Source organism: Vombatus ursinus, unplaced genomic scaffold, assembly GCF_900497805.2.
Source record: "Vombatus ursinus unplaced genomic scaffold, bare-nosed wombat genome assembly UNPS02014768.1, whole genome shotgun sequence".
Lineage (NCBI taxonomy): Eukaryota > Metazoa > Chordata > Mammalia > Diprotodontia > Vombatidae > Vombatus > Vombatus ursinus.
The window spans coordinates 28,754,299-28,772,637 of NW_020954546.1; the positions used below are offsets into that span (position 1 = coordinate 28,754,299).

Sequence of the window (18,339 nt, forward strand, 5' to 3'; positions counted from 1 at the left end):
ACACACACACACACACACACACACACACACACACACACACACATAGCTGGTTAGAGTAGGTTTCTAATGGTAAGAGTATTGAGTTGGATTGAGAATGTGATGAGAGTTAGTGTTCTCAGACAACAAAAGAGGCTGCCTAAAGATGGGCAAACCAGCCCAAGTTAGAAATGGAGCATGTTGGTCAAAGCTCCGGTGCTAATCAGAGTGGGACTAAGCCCATGGGTAGCCCCACAACAAACATGGAATCTTGCAGTAGAATTACTCTTTCTAGTAAGAGGCCCAGGAGAGATATATCATCAGGGAGCAAAGATACGCTCTTTAGGTAGCCATAGAAACAAATGGAGTAGCAACCCAGGCAGGAAACAGCTTTAAGGAGTGAGACCTCTGGAAGTAGAGAAGAGAGCCAACTATAGACTCAAGAGAGAAATAGACCTGGCAGTCAAGAGTTGATCTACAGAGACAAACAGTCCCAGTGAATCAAATGACCTGTACAGTAGAAAAACTACACCCAGAGGCAACTGCATGAGAACTCCATGAGCATGAATGAATGAATGAATGAATGAAAAAGCATTTAATACAGGCCAGGCATTGTACCAAGTGCTGGAAATACAAATGAAAAAGCAAAGACAGAGAGTAGGAAAACATTAGAACCCCACAATACTATAGGTGTGAGTTCCCCATTTGTGGGCCTCACTGTCAATTATACCCCAAGTTTCTGCCCACTGTTCACATGGATGTTATATGTATTTGTGGGAGAATGTGACCCCCAAGCTAGGGGTGGGGAAGATAGGATTAGGATTATAGGAGGCAAGTAAAAAGGTATTATTAACCCTATCTTACAGATGAGAAAACCAAAGCTCAGAGAGGGGAAGCTACTTGCCCAAGGTCACAAAGGTAATAAATGGCAAAGCCAGCATTATTCATTCATTCTCAGTTCTTCTGTCTTCAAATCCACTACTCTAGCTGCTCTCCCACGCTGCAGGTAAAGAAAAAAACTTAGGACCATGCTAAGGTGGCGCACTGGATAGAGCACCGGCCCTGGAGTCAGGAGTATCTGAGTTCAAATCTGGCCTCAGACCAAACACTTGACACTTACTAGCTGTGTGACCCTGGGCAAGTCACTTAACCCCAATTGTCTAAAAAGAAAAAAACCTTAGTTTTTCTTCTTGGTTGAAAGGGAAGAAAAAGACTGAAGTTTCTCCCTATTGCTATCTTCCTCAAAAGAGGGGCAGCACTGAAAAAACAAAGCCCCTTCACACACCATACGATGTGCTCCATAGGAAAGGCAGTGTGTATCGGCGCGCTGGCCCTCCTTACCCAGCAGTTCATGTGTAGGTACGATGGCAAAGCCGTGAGGACTCAGGCATGACCCAGCTAGAGTCTCCCTCCCAGTTGAACCTAGAAAGTTGAGCCCTATTTTTAGCATCTGCTTTGGTAACTCTTCCTTTTGTCGTCCTTAGTTTTTCTGCCTAAGGGCTGCCCTCTTGTTGATCTCCCTCAATCATCTCATTTCTTTCAGTGAGAAGCATTAATTCAAAATAGATGTTGTCTCCTGGAGTCCTGCCAGCAAAGAAACACTGTCTAAATTCAATAAGCCAGATCTTTGTGAGGATGCGTATATAAATAGGCTACTAAATAATGGGCATGTGTATAAGCTACCAAAGCTTAAAGTTGCACTAAGACTTTGGGGACACCTTGTACACTGTATTACATATGTGTTTATTATACAGGAATGTGCATGTTGGTGTTGTGGCATACTCTTGCATATGTGTTGTATATGTATATCATATGACTGTGCATGTTCTGTATTATGTTGTATTATAAGTTGTTACACTGCGTTACATGTAATATGTATGTTGTGTTGTGTGTACATGTTTATATTGTGTGTGAATTACAAGTATGTATTGTGTATGCAAACACAAAAGTGGATTATGTATACACATGAACTGGTGTAAGTGTATCTCCCTATATGTGTATATGTCATGTTACGTATGCATGTGTACTGTATGATGTGAACACATGGGCTGTGAATTATATGTGTATGGAGATGTGTTGCATGAGTGTTGTACATATGTGTGCACATTGGATACACAGTATGTATATATCCTGTGTGTTATACATTGCATATGTGTCTGTATGAGGTGTATTTTTTGTGTGTAGCTGTGTATTAACAAGTGTCTTTTCCTTCCTCCCTCTGATGAAAGCCTCTAGAAACCAAGGTCTAAAACAGTCCCAGTTGGTGCAGAGACTCTAGGAGAAAGAAAAGAAGAGCTAGAGGGGAATTCGCCACCATGTTCTCCTGCCCTGGAATTGTGAGCAAGCAGGACAAAGGCCTTTCATTCTGATATTGAGGGGCCAGGTCAGGGCTGGGGACAACACAATGCTCACTTCCTCCGTGGAGAAAAGAACATAGATTTGACATGTTCCTTGGCTCACTTCTCTTGTTCCTTCAAGGCCCCACCCACTCACTGGTGCCTTCCCCTGACTATCTGATTAAGGCATAGGCCCCTTCCCCAAAGGGAGAGAGAACAGATATGTATAGAAACAGTTAGCCTTACTAATGAGTCCGTAAGGGTTGCCCCTGAAGCAAAGGAATTCTACCAAGCCCTGTCTGCTTTTATCTAGCCTATTCATGACTGCTATGTTCATTCCTTCATCAAATACTATACTGGGCTGCAATCATACATAAAGAGCTTTGGGGGAGATGAAGAAGTATAAGACAGTACCTGGCATCATGGAACTTATTGACCGGTAGCGAGATAAGAAATATAGACTAATGACTATAATAAGAGGCATCATAAGGGAAGTACTTATAAGAGAGATATAAGCAAAATGCCCTGGGGGTTCAGAGGAAGCAGAGCTCACTTCTCTTATACCTATAGAGAGGAAAAACTGTCTATAGAATTCTTGAAGGGATTTCTCTGAGATATACACCTTGTGCAGAGGTATTGCTAAAATTCTTTAATGAGGAAGAAGGATTGGACTTCTTCTGCTTGGTCTCAGAGCTATGGGTGTAAATTAGGGAGTAGATTGCAGCTAGGTGGCACAGTGGATAGAGAGCCAGGTATGGAGTCAGGAAGACCTGAGTTCAAATCTGGTCTTGGACACTTAACTAGCTGTGTGACCCTGGGCAAGTCACTTCATGTTCCTCATCTGTAAAATCAGCTGGAGAAGGAGATGGCAAACCACTGCAGTATCTTTGCCAGGAAAATGGGGTCACAGAGGGTAAGACATAACTGAACGACAACAAGATTTCAACTCAAGTTAAGGAAAAATCATTCTAACAATTAGACCTGTCCAAAAATGGAAAGTGCTACCTGGAGAGAGAGTGGATTCCCCCTCACCAAACATCTTCAAGCAAAGCCAGCACAAGAACTTGACGGGGATGTCTTTCTGGCTCAAGAGTTATGCTCCTGTAATTTCAGAGAGAATTCTTCCAATGCAGGTTAGACTAAATAAATGGCCTCTTAGGGAAGTCATGTGGTATCCTGCCTTCGTTACTAACTACTCATAACTTCCCCTCCTACCCCCAGTTTAGTCGCCTACAAAATGATGACTTCTGGGGTCCATCAGGATCTAGCTTTAGATCTGGTATCACTTTCTGTAGGATTCCTGACCCATTTTTAAAATATGTGTACCTTTCTATTTATGCAGTAAATTACAAGAGTCTCTTTTCCTTCCTCTCTCCTTCTTCTCTTCCCTTTCTCATATATCATTATTATTTTCTTTTCCATCTGACACAAATGAAACACGTTCATCTAACAACTGATGGATTCTGGGATAGATCCATCCAGGAACAACCCAGACCTAACACACAGCCACGTGCCCCAAGATCACCCTTCATCCTAGGTCACCCAGACATCGTAGGCAAGAGGAAGGAGGAAACAAAATTTAGCTTCAGGGCACGAAGAATAAACACACCTGCGGTGTTCCAAGGAGGAGAAGTCTAAAATACTTTGGAGGCAGCTCGAAGCAAAGGGCCAAAGTCACAGCTGAAACAACTGACCCAGGGGCAGCGAGGATGGGGAAAGCAGATCTCTCTGCCCAGCCAGACAAAGAATTCTGTCTCTCCCTGGGATATCTCTCCCTCACCCTCGCCATTTTATTCACTCAGCAAATATTTACTGAGCACCTACTGTGTGTAAGGCCACTGTGGAGAATACCAAGATTAAAACACCCCCTACTGTGCTCTCATGCAACTCACAATCCAGACAGGGTACGATCAGATCACAGATTTCGAGCTGGAAGAGAGTTCACTGAGGTCGACGCACGCATTTTACAAATGGAGAAACTGAGCCCCAGAGAAGCTGAGTGACTTTAATTAGGATCATACAATCAATGGGGTAGAGCTGGAAGGCATCTCAGAGGCCATCCAGTCCAATGCCCTCCTTTTACATAAGGGGAAACTGAGGCCCAAGCTGCCCGATGTTACCCAGGTAGTAAATGACAGTCAGGATTTAAACCCAGGTCCTCTGATCCAAAATTCATAGGATCACAGCTGGAAGGCACGTTAGAAGCCATCTAATCTAGTGCTCTTATTTTATATATGGGGAAACTGACACCCAAGAAGTCAAGCTGACTCGCCCAAGGTCACACAGCTAGTAAGCAGAAGAACTGGGATTCAATCCAGAAGCCTTTGCCTCCTAATCTAATATTCCTCTAGTCTAACCCTCCCCATTTTATAGAAGCTCTACAAGGAAAGAAGATTTGGCCGAGGTCATGCAGGCAATCAATAGCAGAGCCAGGATCTGAACCCAGGTCCTCTGATTCTAAACTCAGTGACCTTCCCACTGTACCATATTTACAAATTTGTCTCTCTTATGAAGTGTGAAGTAGACACAGATAACAGCAGTATAAGGCAAGGTGAAGACACCAGTGCTGACCTGAGGTGGGTGGAAGATGAACCCAGTCTGAAAGGTTAATTGAGAGACCTGAACCTTCTGGCGCCAAACCTTCAGGCAGAGCATAGCATAGAGGGATGGAGCATCAGCTGAAGGTAGTAAGCACGGAAACACTATAGTGAAGAAAATGCATTAGATCTTGGCAGACTCTGCCTGCCAACCACGCTGGGGAGACTGAGGGAGACGCCCGTGGTGAGGTGAGAGTAGTAGCCTCCCCCCCTGCAGGTGTACCTTGCCCTGGGGACCTGAACGGGACTCCTGCCTAACCTGTTCCTGGCAGCCCAAGAGAACAGGACATTTCCTTCCTAGTAGACAAAAGGCAGTCCCTCAGGCCTCCCTCCAGAGAGGCTGGTAAAGGCAGAAACCAAACGGGGCCTGACAAAGAGGAGAGAGCAACTATTCCTGCACCTGGCAGTGCATTCACTCATTTATCACCACTGTCGCAGTAAAACTTCATTGTAGGGAGCCAGGAAACAAAATGTACAACAATGTACCCGAGCTCCTTTGAGTAAAAGGAAAGAACAACAAAAAATGGAAATTGAATGATAGAACATTGGGCCTGGAGTCAGAAAGATCTGAATCCAAATCCAGTCTCACCCAGTGACTAGCTGTGTGACCTTGACTATGTCACTGATCATCTGTCTGTCTGTTTCCCCAGTTGTAAAATGGGGATAATAATAGCTCCTACCTCCCAGGGAAGTTGTGAGGATCAAATGAGATAATATTTGTAACGTGCTTAGAATAGTGCCTGGCGCATAGTAGGCACTTAATAAATGCTAGCAATGATGATGGTGGTGGCGGTGGTGGTGGTGGTGGTATATAATTAATTACAATGGCCAGGCTTGACTCTGGAGAAGAGATGAGAAAATGTACCTTTGTCTCATTTTTACATAGGTGGAGCCCTATGGGTGTAGAACATGGCATATACTGTCACATTCAATTGATATTGGCTCATTTTGTTGATGTTTTTTCCTCTTCTTTTTTAAATCTTTATCATAAGGAATGGCTCCCTGAAGAAAGTGAGCGGGAGGAATACTTATTGGAGGGGGTAATAAAAAATAAAAGATATCAATAAAAATTTTTAAATCAAACAAAAATTTCTAGGAGAAAGGAGGGAATCCCTTTGTTAAATGTCAAAGAAGGAAATAATCCAACAGTTGATCTCTCAGGGGAAAGGAGGAAGAAGAGGAAGAGGAGAAGAAGGAGGAGGAGGAGAAGGGTGAGGAGAAGGAGAAGGAGGAGAAGGAGGAGGAGAAGGAGGAGAAGGAGAAGAAGAAGGAGAAGAAGATACGGTGTAATGGTAGTGAATGGAGTCAGGAAGACCTACGTTCAAGGTAGTGCTAGTCCTAGAATCAGGAAAACCTCAATTCAATTAAGGCCTCCCATGATTACTAGCTGGGTGACCCTGGGCAGTTACTTAACTGCCATCTGCCTCAGTTTACTCATCTGTAAATGGGGATAATAACAGCACCTACTTCCCAAGTATCAAATGAGGATGCATATAAAGCGCTTTGAAAACATTAAAGCACTATATAAATGCTCTCTATTATGGTTATTATTATTCCCTTTCTGACACACACTGACTGTGTGACCACTTAACATTTCAGTGCCCCCAGGCACTGTACTGTACTGTAAATTACAGGAGCTGCTAATCTCTATTGGCAGTGGCAGACCCCTACACTTCTCAAATCATAGGTCCAGAATAACAATAACAATAACAACAAACACATCTTGCCAGCTTCTCCCACAACAACCCTATAAGGTAGGTTATGTAAGAATAGGGACCCAGAGAGGTTAAGGAACTTGCTTATAGTCACCATGAGTAGAGGTGAGAGCCCAACTTTCAACTTCAGTCTTCTTTCTCTTCCCATCAAACAAGCGAGTGTCTTCCTCTCTCAGGTTGCCTTCCCTTCACTCTGTATGTAGCTCGTATGTACTTAGTCATTTACATGTCGTCTCCCTCGTTGGAATGGAAGATGTTGGTTTTGTGGACGCGTGTTAGATCTACCCTCTTCCTTCAGGGATCCATTCCTTATGATAAAGATTTTAAAAAGATCTCTGACTTTGAAGTCAAGGGACCTGAGTTCAAATCCTGATTCTACCACTTACTATGTTACCTTGCGCAAGTCATGTAAATTTCCCGAGTATCAGTTTCGTCTTCTGTAAAACATGGAAATGTCCTACACTCAAGTTGCCCAGTCAGTCAACTAGTAGTTATTGAGCACTTGCTATGTGCTAGCCACTGTGCTAAGAAAGACAAAAAACAAACAAACAAAAAGCCAGCACCTGCTCTTAAGGAGCTTCCAGCCTCGTGGGGGAGACAACACGGCGACAATTATAAACAGACTACTTCCTGCATACGTTGGCACATAGTAAATGTTCTACACTCAAGCTGACTGACAGGCAGAGCCCATGGGTAATTTGAGTGTAGAACTCGATTCCTCTCCATATTCCCGATGGCCCAGCCACACTTAACCTACTTGCTCTTTTTTCAATCCAATCCAAGCCAATAAATATGTATTAAGCACCTACTATGTCTGAGGCAGAATTTGAACTCAGGAAGATCTGAGCTCAGCCTGGAGCCCTATCCACAGTACCACCTAGCTGCCCCTGGGAACTTCTTGGCCCAGAACAAAATGTCTACAGTATCACCTCCAAGTCACTGCTTTCTCCCACTCCACAAAAGGCTGAGGGTCAACTGCCATTAAAAGAATCAACTCTCAGGAGACTCATTTGTCATTTGAAGTCCTCTTCTGGAATTTCACCCCACCAGCACCAAAGACAGACAGAGTTTGTAGCTCCAGGCTGGAAACAGTAGATGAGCCACCAGGAGCAATCTGTCTTAGAGTACAGTGCTGTCTCCTGGGAAGGGATGTTCTTTATTCTGAGAGCATTTTAGTAGTCAGCATGCTAGGGAGAGATCACAGGGAGATGGATAAGCCGGGAAAATGAGCTAGATTTCCTTGGTTTGGTTTATTTTCTGGTGTTCCCAGCCCCTTTGCCCCCTCCCCTATCAGAGGCCTACATTTGGGAAGACAAGAATAGCTCGCAATCTACATAGCATCTAGCCGAGCCACAAAGCCTTAGCCCATCTGAGTCTCTCCGTAATCCCAAGTGGGTATTGCTTATATTACTAGCAGCTTGTGAAATCATTGGATTTGAAGTTTGAAAAGACTCACAAAATAGTTCACATTCAGTGTTGAAGGCTGACAAAACACTTTACAAATATGATCTCATTTTGAGCCTCACGACAACCTGGAAAGGTAGATGCTATTATTGTACCCATTTGTCAGAGGTGAAAATTGATACTCATGGAAATGACTTGCTCAGGGTCATGCAGCTATGCTGAGGCAGGATTTGAACCCAAGTTCTCATGAATCGTACTTCTGCCCTCACTACACTACATCACCTCTTGAAGGGATTATCTGGTTTAATCCCTTCATTTTGTAGAGGAGGAAGCTGAGGCCCAGGGAGGTAAAGTCTCTCCCTCAAGATCACACAGCTGATGAGCAGAAGAGCCAAGATTTACACCCAGGTTCTCTGTCAAAATCCAGCGAGCTTTCTATTTCAACAATCAGTAAAGGTTTTGTTGTTATTGTTGTTCATTCATGCCTGCCTGACTCTTTGTAACCCCATTTGGGGTTTTCTTGGCAAAGATACTGGTGAGGTTTGCCATTTCCTTCTCCGGCTCGTTTAACGGACTAAGAAACTGAGGCAAACAGGGTTAAGTGACTGGCTCAGGGTCATACAGATAGTAAGTGTCTGAGGCTGGCCTTGAACTCAGAAAGATGAGTCTTCCTAACTCCAGGCCCAGCACTCTATCCACTGAGCCATCTAGCTACCCACAGTAAACCAGTAAAGGTTTAGAAAGTAGCAAAGCTGAAAGCCCTGGCCATAGTGATAAGGTCCCTTGGTTCTTGTGCTATATGTGACTGTCCTTCCTCAGCCTCCTTCATCATCCTTGTCTCACCCCCATCTTTCCTTTACAAATGAAGAGACTGAGGCTCAGACTGCGGCTTGGCCATAATCACACAGCTCTAAAGTGGGGAGGATTCAAACCCAAACTTTTCTTGTATCTCCACTTTAGTCTCCTTCTACTGCATTATGCCGTTTTCCTGATTCAAAGTAAAATGGGTAATTGCAGAAAATGGCTGGCTAAGGAGACTTCGTTAAGGGAACTGAGGGGGAGGAAGGACTGTCAAAAATTCCAAAATTAAACAACTGCATCATAACATTATATTATATATACTAGATACATATGCATCATATCAAATATATACAAAGTAGACATAAAATCAATCTGGGGCATGAGGAAGGCCACTGACAGCTGGGGAAGGAAGATAAGAGGGAGACGTGGGTAGTGCTTGAGCTGAGCTCTGAAGGAAACTAGTAATGTTGGGGAGGGGGGTGGCTAGTTTGTACAGTGGATAGAGTGCCAGGCCTGGAGTCAGGAAGACCTAAGTTCAAATCCAGCCTCAGACTGGCTGTGTGACCCTGGGCAAGTCACTTAACCCTGTCTGCCTCAGTTTCCTCATCTGTAAAATGAGCTAAAGAAGGAAATGGCAAAATACTCCAGTATCTTTGCCCTGAAAACCCCAGAATGACAGAGTCAGATGTGACTGAAACAACTGAACAACAGGGATGCTAGGGGGCAGAGATGAGGAGGGAAGACATTCCAGGCTTGAGGGACAGAATATGCAAAGGCCCAGAAATGAGAGATGGAATGTCACATATGTGCAACATCAGGTAAGCCAATTTGGCTCCAACATAAAGTGGATAAAGTACAGCTAGATGTCATTGACCTAGAAAGGTGTGCCAGAGTTAGACTGGCAAGAGCTTTAAATGCCAAATAGAGGATTTTGCATTTTATCCTAGAGCCAAGAGGGAGCCATCGGGACTTCTCAAACTGAGGGATGATATAGTCAATGCTTTAAGAATATCAATTTGGCAGCTGTGTGGAGGATAGATCAGGGTAGGGGGGGCAATCTCCAGTTCTCCTGATCTCTATCTGGCCACTGGACCCAGATGGCTCCAGAGGAGAAAGTGAGGCTGGTGACTTTGCACAGCCCTGCCTCACCTAAATCCAATTCACCTGCATGTCACGGCATCACCTCCCTGATGTCACGGTCCTCTTCCAGAACAAAGGAGAAACAACAACAACAAGATTGGAGTGGGGAAAGACTGGAGACGAGAAAGATAACTGGGAGGCCACTGCCATAGTTCAGGTGAGAGGCAAGGAGGGACTGAAATCAGTGTAAGGGATATCTTGGTCCCTGCCCCACCCTCCCAGGTGACCAATGCCTCCTTAAGGGTACCCTATATCTGTTTGTATACAACTAGAAGTGTACATGCTTTCTCTCCCATTCATATATGAGCTCTCTGAAGATAGGGATTGTTTTGCTTTTGTACCCCAGTGTCTAGCATAGTGCCTGGCACACAGCAGGTACTTAATAAATGCTTGCTGATTGACTGTTTAATGGATTGAACCAGGATGGTGACCACATGAATGGAAAGGATCTGCTCTTAGATATGTGAGTGGAGAGGCTATGCATGTGGCAAATGTCATGGGGATAAAATCAGTTAAGATTTGACAACTAATTGGCATTGAGAGGGGAGAAAGAGTGAAGAGTCAAGAATGACTCTGAGGTTACAAACTTAGAGTGACTGGGAGAATAGTGCCCTTATCAGAAATAGGGAGGGATGCCAGGGAGAAGGGTAGATTTGGATGGAAAGAGAATGAGTTTGACTTGGGAAATCATGAGCTTGGGAAGACTACAGAGACCACTTTCACTTTGTCTTTGTCTCCTCCAGAAATTAGCGCGTGCCTGGCACGTAGAATGTGCTTAATTAATGTTTATTGACTGAACTATTGACTGAAGGTGTAAGTAGTTGGTAAGATAGGACAAGAGTTCATGACCAAGATTGTGACTCGATACCTAGAAGCTATCTGCATAAAAATGATAATTCACACACACACACACACACACACACACACCCCCATGGGAGTTGATTAACAAAAGAAAAGAGTCTGGGGGTTAGGATGATCCAGCAAAAGAAACTGAGAAGGATTGGCAAGACAGACAGGAAGAGAATCAGGAGAGAGCACTGTCAGAAAAAAAAAAACAGGTAGGAGGAAATGTCTTGGAACAGAGGGTGGTCAGTAGCATCAAATACCGCAGAGAGGTCAAGAAGGATGAGAAATGAGAAGAGGATGTCACATTTGGCAATTAAGAGGTCCTTGCTATTTTTCTTTTTTCGATGGGGAGGTGGAATGAGAGGGAGAGAAAATAAAAGCTTGTTCATTGAAAAAAAAATGTTTTTAATTCAAAAAGATCATTGTTAACCTTGGAAAGAACAGTTCCAATCAAATGATGAAACCAGACTGAAAGGAGTTGAGGATTTGGAAGTGAGAAGGGCAGGAACAAACATTTTATAGGAGTTTGGTTGTGGAAAAGAGCAGAGATTCTGGATGATAGCATGAGGAGATGGTAGTCATGACTTCTTTGGACAAGTGCAACCCATTTTGGACTGCTTGAAATTCCAAAGGTACAGTGACAGCAATTTTAAGTTATACTATTTCAAAGATACAGTAACAGTAACTGTAAGTTACATTATCCTAAAGATTCAATAACAAGAGTGGCAGAATCATCTGACTGATTGCTATATAGGTATATTTGCCCTGGACAAGTAGTAGACTCTCAATTAATGCTGGTTGGGAGGGTGGATAAACTGGATGGATAGACGGACGGACGGACAGATGGACAGACGGACGGATGGACAGACGGATGGATGGATGGATGGATGGATGGATGGGTGGGTGGATGGATGGATGGAGGACGTGCCAAGTCATCCTAGAGAGGCTGATAAGTTTATAAAGAGCTGAGGAAATGTGTATTTAATCTTCTAAAAGAGACAGCAAGGGGGGCAGCTAGGTGGTATAGTGGATGGTGCACCGAGCCTGGAGTCAGGAGGACCTGAGTTCAAATCTAGCCTCAGACACTTTACATTTACTAGCTGTGTGACCCTGGGCAAGTCACTTAACCCCACTGCTTAGCCAAAAGAGAGAGAGAAAGAGAGAGACAGCCTGGTGTAGTATGGAACAACCTCTGATTTTTAAGTCACAGAACCTGGGTTGGAGTCCTGTTTGTCCTTCTAACTACCTACATGACATCGGACAAGTCAGTCCCTCTCTTTGGGCCTGTTTCTTCATCTGGGTGACTTTGGGCAAGTCTCTTAAGTCCCTTCTCTGTACCTCTGTTTCCTCTGTAAGATGAGGGTATTGAACTTAGTTGATCTCTAAGGACCCTGCCAGGGTAAAAACCTTTTATCAACAGGCATTCTTCCCTAGAATTCAAAGGAAGATCCTTTCCTTACCACCCCATCTTCCCAAGGCAGATGTTCTAGACCAGGGCTCCACGTCCCAGCTCTACCTGGGGACGAGAATGTGGCTGGTGCAGATCTCAGGGAGAGAGAGAGAACTTGAAAATGATGCTCCCTCTAAACCAACAGGAAAAAGACCACACTTAGAGGTCGGGCATCAAGGCCCAAGGTAATTGCTTCCTTTCACAGCAGTTACTGTAACAAAACAAAAAAGATCAGTAATCATTAAACAAACTTTATTCTCTGGCACTTTCACAGTTTTGTTGATGGATCAGTTAAGAAAATCCTGAATAAATTATGAAGTAATGGTAGGGAGGAGGCTTCTTGCAAGAAAGCCGCAATATAACAGTTTAAAAGGGCAAAACACAGGTTTATTAAACTTGGCAGCCCTAATAAATCCTGGCTCCCATTACTGGGCCAGTGAAAAAGAGCCACCTTCTGATATGTCATTGGTAATTCAAATAGCAATAAATGTTCCCACATAGAGCCGTAGCAGCTTATCAACTGCTTCCCCCACCCACCCACCCATGAGCATAAACAGTCTGTCTTGAAGAGTCTCCATGAACCCAGGAGGCAGTTGCTCATGTGGCATGATGAAGAGAGCACTAACAAACCCCTCCCACACACACACCCCTAGCCCCACCGAAAGGCATGTTCCCCACAGGCTTGCCACCACGTCCAAAATTTCCACCATCACCACCACTCATTTGGGTAAAAGTTTTGTATCTCTGTCTAGACTGATCTGGAAAGTACTTTATAGAGTGGGGAAATGCTGGATTTGGAGTGATAGCATCAGATCATAGATTTAGAGCTTGAAAAGATCTCTGAGGTCATCTAATCTAACCTCCCCATTTTATAGATAAGGAAATTGTTGTTCAGTTGCTTCAGTCATATCGGACTCTTTGAGACCTTATTTGGGGTTTTCTTGGCAAAGATTCTGGAGTGGTTTGCCATTTGGCAGAGATACTGGAGTAGTTTGCCATTTCCTTCCCTAGCCTATTTTACAAATGAGGAAACTGAGGTAAATAGGGTTAAGTGACTTGCCCAGGGTCACACAGATAGTAAGTGCCTGAGGCCAGATTGCCTAGCACCAACTTTGAGGCCCATGGAAGTTAGGTGACTTAACCAAAGGGACACAGGTAGTATAAATGAGAAGATCTGGGGAGCAGCTAGGCGGCACAGTGGATAGAGCACCAGCACTGGAGTCAAGAGGACCTGAGTTCAAATCCAGCCTCAGACACTTGACACTTACTAGTTGTGTGACCCTGGGCAAGTCATTTAACCCCATTGCCTAGCAAAAAAAAAAAAAAAAAGAAAGGAAAGAAAAATGAGAAGATCTGGGTCAAAAATGACCATTTGTGTGGTCTTGGGGAAATGAAATTTACCTCCGTGGGTCTCAATTTCCTCAGCTGTAAGATGAGGGAGTTAGACTAGATGACCTCTAAGATTCTCTTCCAGCTCCAAATCCATACTCTTATTATCTCTAGAATGCAAACTTGTTGCCATGGAAACACCTACGAATGCTTTATTATGAAGTAGTCTATTCAGCAAAAAGCCAAGTATGAAGGGAATGGGACCAGGACCTATAAGTTTATAGTAAGGGAGAAAGAAGAAAGGAAACAGCTGAGGCATGGGATGTTGACCAAGGAAGGAAGATCCATCCAAGCTGGGTATCACAACAGGGTCCCTCCCTGGGGAGACAGAGGATTGGTAGCACAAAGGCAGTGGATACTGAAAACAAGAACGGTCTTAGAAAAGGAGACCAGGGACAGCTAGGTGGCACAGTGGATAGAGCTCCGGGAGTTGGGAAGACTTGAGTTCAAATCTGGTCTCAGACACATTACACTTAGCTGTGTGACCCTGGGCAAGTCACTTAACCCCAATTGCCTCACCAAAAAAAAAAAAAAAAGCAAAAGAAAAGGAGAACAAGAAAACCTGGAATGCTCTTCCTCCTACTGCCTTCCCTGGCTTCCTTTAAGTTCCAATTAAAATCTCATCTTTTACTGGAAGCCTTTCCCAACCTCCTTTAATTCTATTGCCTTCTTTCTGTTATTTCCTACTTACCCTGCATATAGCTTGTTTTGTATATATTTGTTTGTGTGTTGTCTACTGCCATTAGATTGTAAGCTCCTTGGGGGCAGGGACTGTCTTTTACCTCTTTTTGTATCCCCAGCACTTCACACAGTGCCTGGCACATAGTAGGTGCTTAAGAAAGGTTGATCGATTGATAATCACTGAAACAGACTCCCCCATCTGAACAAGAGAGCCAGAGACACTGAGTCAGACGATCATAGATTCTCAACATTGGAAGAGACCTCAGCAGTCAACCTGAAAAGGAGTCACTACTGTAACATACCCAACAAGTAGTTATCCAGACTCAGCTTGGTGACCTCCAGGGAAACAGAACCCATTCCTTCTAGAAGTGGCCCATGCCATTTGTGGACAGCTCCAATGAATAAGTATGAACTCCTTCCAGTGTGCCTAAATTGGCTTCTCTGAGTTTTTTTTTTTTTCTTTTTACTGGTTCTGGTGCTCGGAGGGAAAACTGAATTAAGTCTAATCCTCTTCCAGATGACAGTCTTTCTAATCCTTGAAGTCAGCTTTCACGTTCCCCCAAGTCTTCTCTCCAAACTCAATGTTCCATTGCTGTGACCTCCACTCCCTGGCATTGTCCTCAAGCAGGAGCAGACACTAAAAACAACAGCAGCAGCAACAACTTTGCTTCATTAGGAAGAAACAAACAATGGAAAGGAGATTTTGCCAAGATCAGTGAAAGACAATGGGGGAAATGACCGGCTAATGTTTGGAATTAGAAATAGCCATTAAGGTTTTAACTTCTTCAATGTCTCATTGTACAAAATCTCATTCATGTGGACCTCGGACACTTCTCAGCTGCGTGCCCCTAGTCAACGCATTTAATCCGTCAGCCTCAAATGAGGATAGTAATAGCATCTACCTCCCAGGGGGTTTTTTGAGGATAATATGCGACATTTGTAAAGCACTTTGCACATCTCAAAGCACTATATAAATTGTTCACTCCTTTCAGCTGTGTCTGCCTTTTTGTGACCCCATTTGGGATATTTTTGGCAAAGATGCTGGAGTGGTTTGCCATTTCCTTCTCCAGGTCATTTGACAGATGAGGAAACTGAGGCAAACAGGGTTAAGTGACTTGCCTGGGGGGGTCACACAACTAGTAAGTGTCCAAGGCCAGATTTGAACTCATCTTCCTGACTCCAGGCCCAGGTCTCTATGTACTGTTCCACCAAGCTGCCCCACTATACAAATATTGGCTATTATTATTAGGCATTAGTGCTCCCACAAAAAGGTAGAGGACTCTGCTACAGAAAGGCTGCTTATTTTTCAAGACATAGAGCATAATTCAATTCAGTAAATGTTTACAAGGCACAGTGCTAAGTGTTGGGGATAAAAAAAATATTAATGACTAAGACACCATTCTTGCTCATCTAGGAGTTAACAAGCTAGCCAGGAGAGAGACATGGGCACAAATAGCTATGATCTACATTAAAATGTGTTAAGTCCTTTTGTGGTAGCAAAGAACTGGAAACAAATTAGATGCCCCTTGATTGGAGAATGGCTAAACCATTCAGTGGAATCCTGGAACCCTAGATTTAGAACTGAAAGGGATCTTGGAGACTTCTAGCCTGTTTCTTTTTATAAATAAAATGAAGGAGATGGACTGACTGGCCTCTAAAATTCCTCCAGATCTGAACCCAGGATCCTATGATTTTCCCAGAGCAGGCAGCCCACCGACACGATGATCCAGAGACTCAGATACTGCCGCTTCCTCCCTTCATGCCTCGAAATGGGCTTGTGTTGCAATGCCTCCCATGGGGTCTGCCCTGTCCACCTGGCACTGTGGGACATGGACCCAGATGGGACTTCCAAGTACAACTATGCTATTTCCCCAATTGAAGAACGGGAGCAGAGTCAAGCAGGATATAAGCCATTCAGTCTGTATTTGCCCAACAGGTATTTGGAATACAGAATTAGCGGTGCTGCCAAAATCAACAGTAGCAGTAGCAGCGGTGGCCAAGGGCAAACATGTCTGAGAGCTTTGCACAACCCAGGAAACAGAGAGGACTGGGGCCCAGATGTTTTTTCTACTTACTGAGAAGAGAGCTCCCAGTGGCTTTCCACCAGTCTCTCCCATTCTTCTTGACTTCTTTCCAGAGCCACTGGACACTCTCAACCTTCACCAGCACCCACAGCAAGCCCTGATATTCTAAGAAGACAATCCAGAAGTCTATCTTTTTCCCCAGGAGCATTCCTAGAACACAAGAGTCAAGATCCTCCTTAAAAATAACAAGGCTGGAAGCCTAAGATAACCAATTCCCTTGGCTAGGACAGATTGTGACAGTTTTTCTTGTCTATCCCCCTGTATTTAAGCATTAACACTTCTACTATTCTAGAAAAATGAGAACTGATCCTGTTTAAAAAGGCCTTTGGACAGAATAGCTGCCTGTTTTCTGGACCAAACTGTGGTTTGGATATAATGGAGTATTATCACACTACAAGAGACAAGTTCTTTCAATTCAATGAATATTATCATACAATTAGAGACAGTAAGTGTAAAGAATACAGAAAAAGACAGAAAGACTTATATGAAGTGATAGAGAATGAAATAGAACTATATATGTGTGTGTGTGTGTATGTGTACGTATGTATGTGTGTATGTGTATATGTATATATGTATATGCGTGTAAGGAATGGGTTCTGCTTCCCTGGAGGCCACCAAGCTGAGTCTGGATAACCACTTGTTGGGTATGTTACAGTAGTGACTCCTTTTCAGGTTGACTGCTGAGGTCCCTTCCAATGTTGAGATTCTATGATCGTCTGACTCAGTATCTCTGGCTCTCTTGTTCAGATGGGGGAGTCTGTTTCAGTGATTATCAATCCCACACATACAAGCACAGTGATTCCAACTGTGCAAATGAAAAGAAGAACACAAAACAAACCACCACAAAGTCAAAACTGAGCACTGTTCGACTGCACTGACCAAGCTTGGTCCTAAAGACCTTTAAAATGTGCTTCTCTCTTCTTTACAGAAGTGGGAGACTATGGGCATGGAGCAACGCATAAACTATCAGACTCTGTTGGTGGGTTGGTTAGATTTGCTGTATTACTGTTTTTCTCTTCATTATAAGAGATGGATTTCTAAATAGGGAAGAAGGGATGAACGTATTTAGGGGGAATAAGGTGAAACAAAAAGATATATCAAAAGAAATTTTTAACAAAACAAAAACTTCGCTGTAGTGATGGGACGAGAGGGAACATGAAAGGGAACTTGTTGGGGACTGGAGAACAGAAAGACAAATCAAAAAACTATCCTCTGCTCTCAAGGAACTTAGGGTCATAGCTCTAAATGTGAGGTTGTACCATCCAACCCCCTCACTTTACAATTGAGGAAATTAAGGCCCACTGAGATGAAATTACTTACCCAAGATCACACAGGTATTACATGTCAGAGCCAGGATTTGAAAACAGATTCTCTGAATGTACAGTACTGTTGTACTCTTTATACTGCCCATATTCTATTGGAGAGAGAACTGCAAGTAGTGTGAGGTAAAGAGGGTTTTGCACCAAGGTGCTCACATTCAAGAGGGCAAACTCCACTACACACACACACACACACACACACACACACAGAGCAACTGCCATCTCCATGTCTCGGTTTTTGAACCTCTTTTATTCCCTACCAAATGGCAACACAATCACCCACCTCCTGGTATCCCTAGGGTCCCACCGCTGCTATGTCCATCTTCCCCCAAAACTTTTTAAGGATGAGGGCCAACTGCCTCTTCTTCTAACATACATGTATGTATTGACAGTCAGACTATTCTCTGTAACATGCCCTCAATGATTTTTGCTCCAAGTGAAAAAAAAAATACTTCCTTAGGACTATGATGGGGGGAGGTGGGGGAAAGAAATCCAGCACATAAACCAACAAATGGATTAGATGATACATAGGAAGATAGATAGATAGATAGATAGATAGATAGATAGATAGATAGATAGATAGATAGATAGATAGATAGAT

The 18,339-nt window shown here is 43.6% G+C and overlaps 1 long non-coding RNA gene across 2 annotated transcripts in view; it reads right to left on the reverse strand.

Annotated features, from left to right (window-relative positions):
• Positions 1–14,762: 14,762 nt before the first annotated feature.
• The window catches only part of LOC114043267, a 21,995-nt gene continuing 18,418 nt past the window's right edge, over positions 14,763–18,339 (reverse strand). For both annotated transcript variants that reach the window (XR_003569073.1, XR_003569074.1), the window contains 2 exons: positions 16,411–16,569; positions 14,763–14,972 (listed from right to left, as the gene is read on the reverse strand). This is a non-coding gene — a long non-coding RNA (uncharacterized LOC114043267). The remainder of the gene's footprint in view (positions 14,973–16,410; positions 16,570–18,339) is intronic.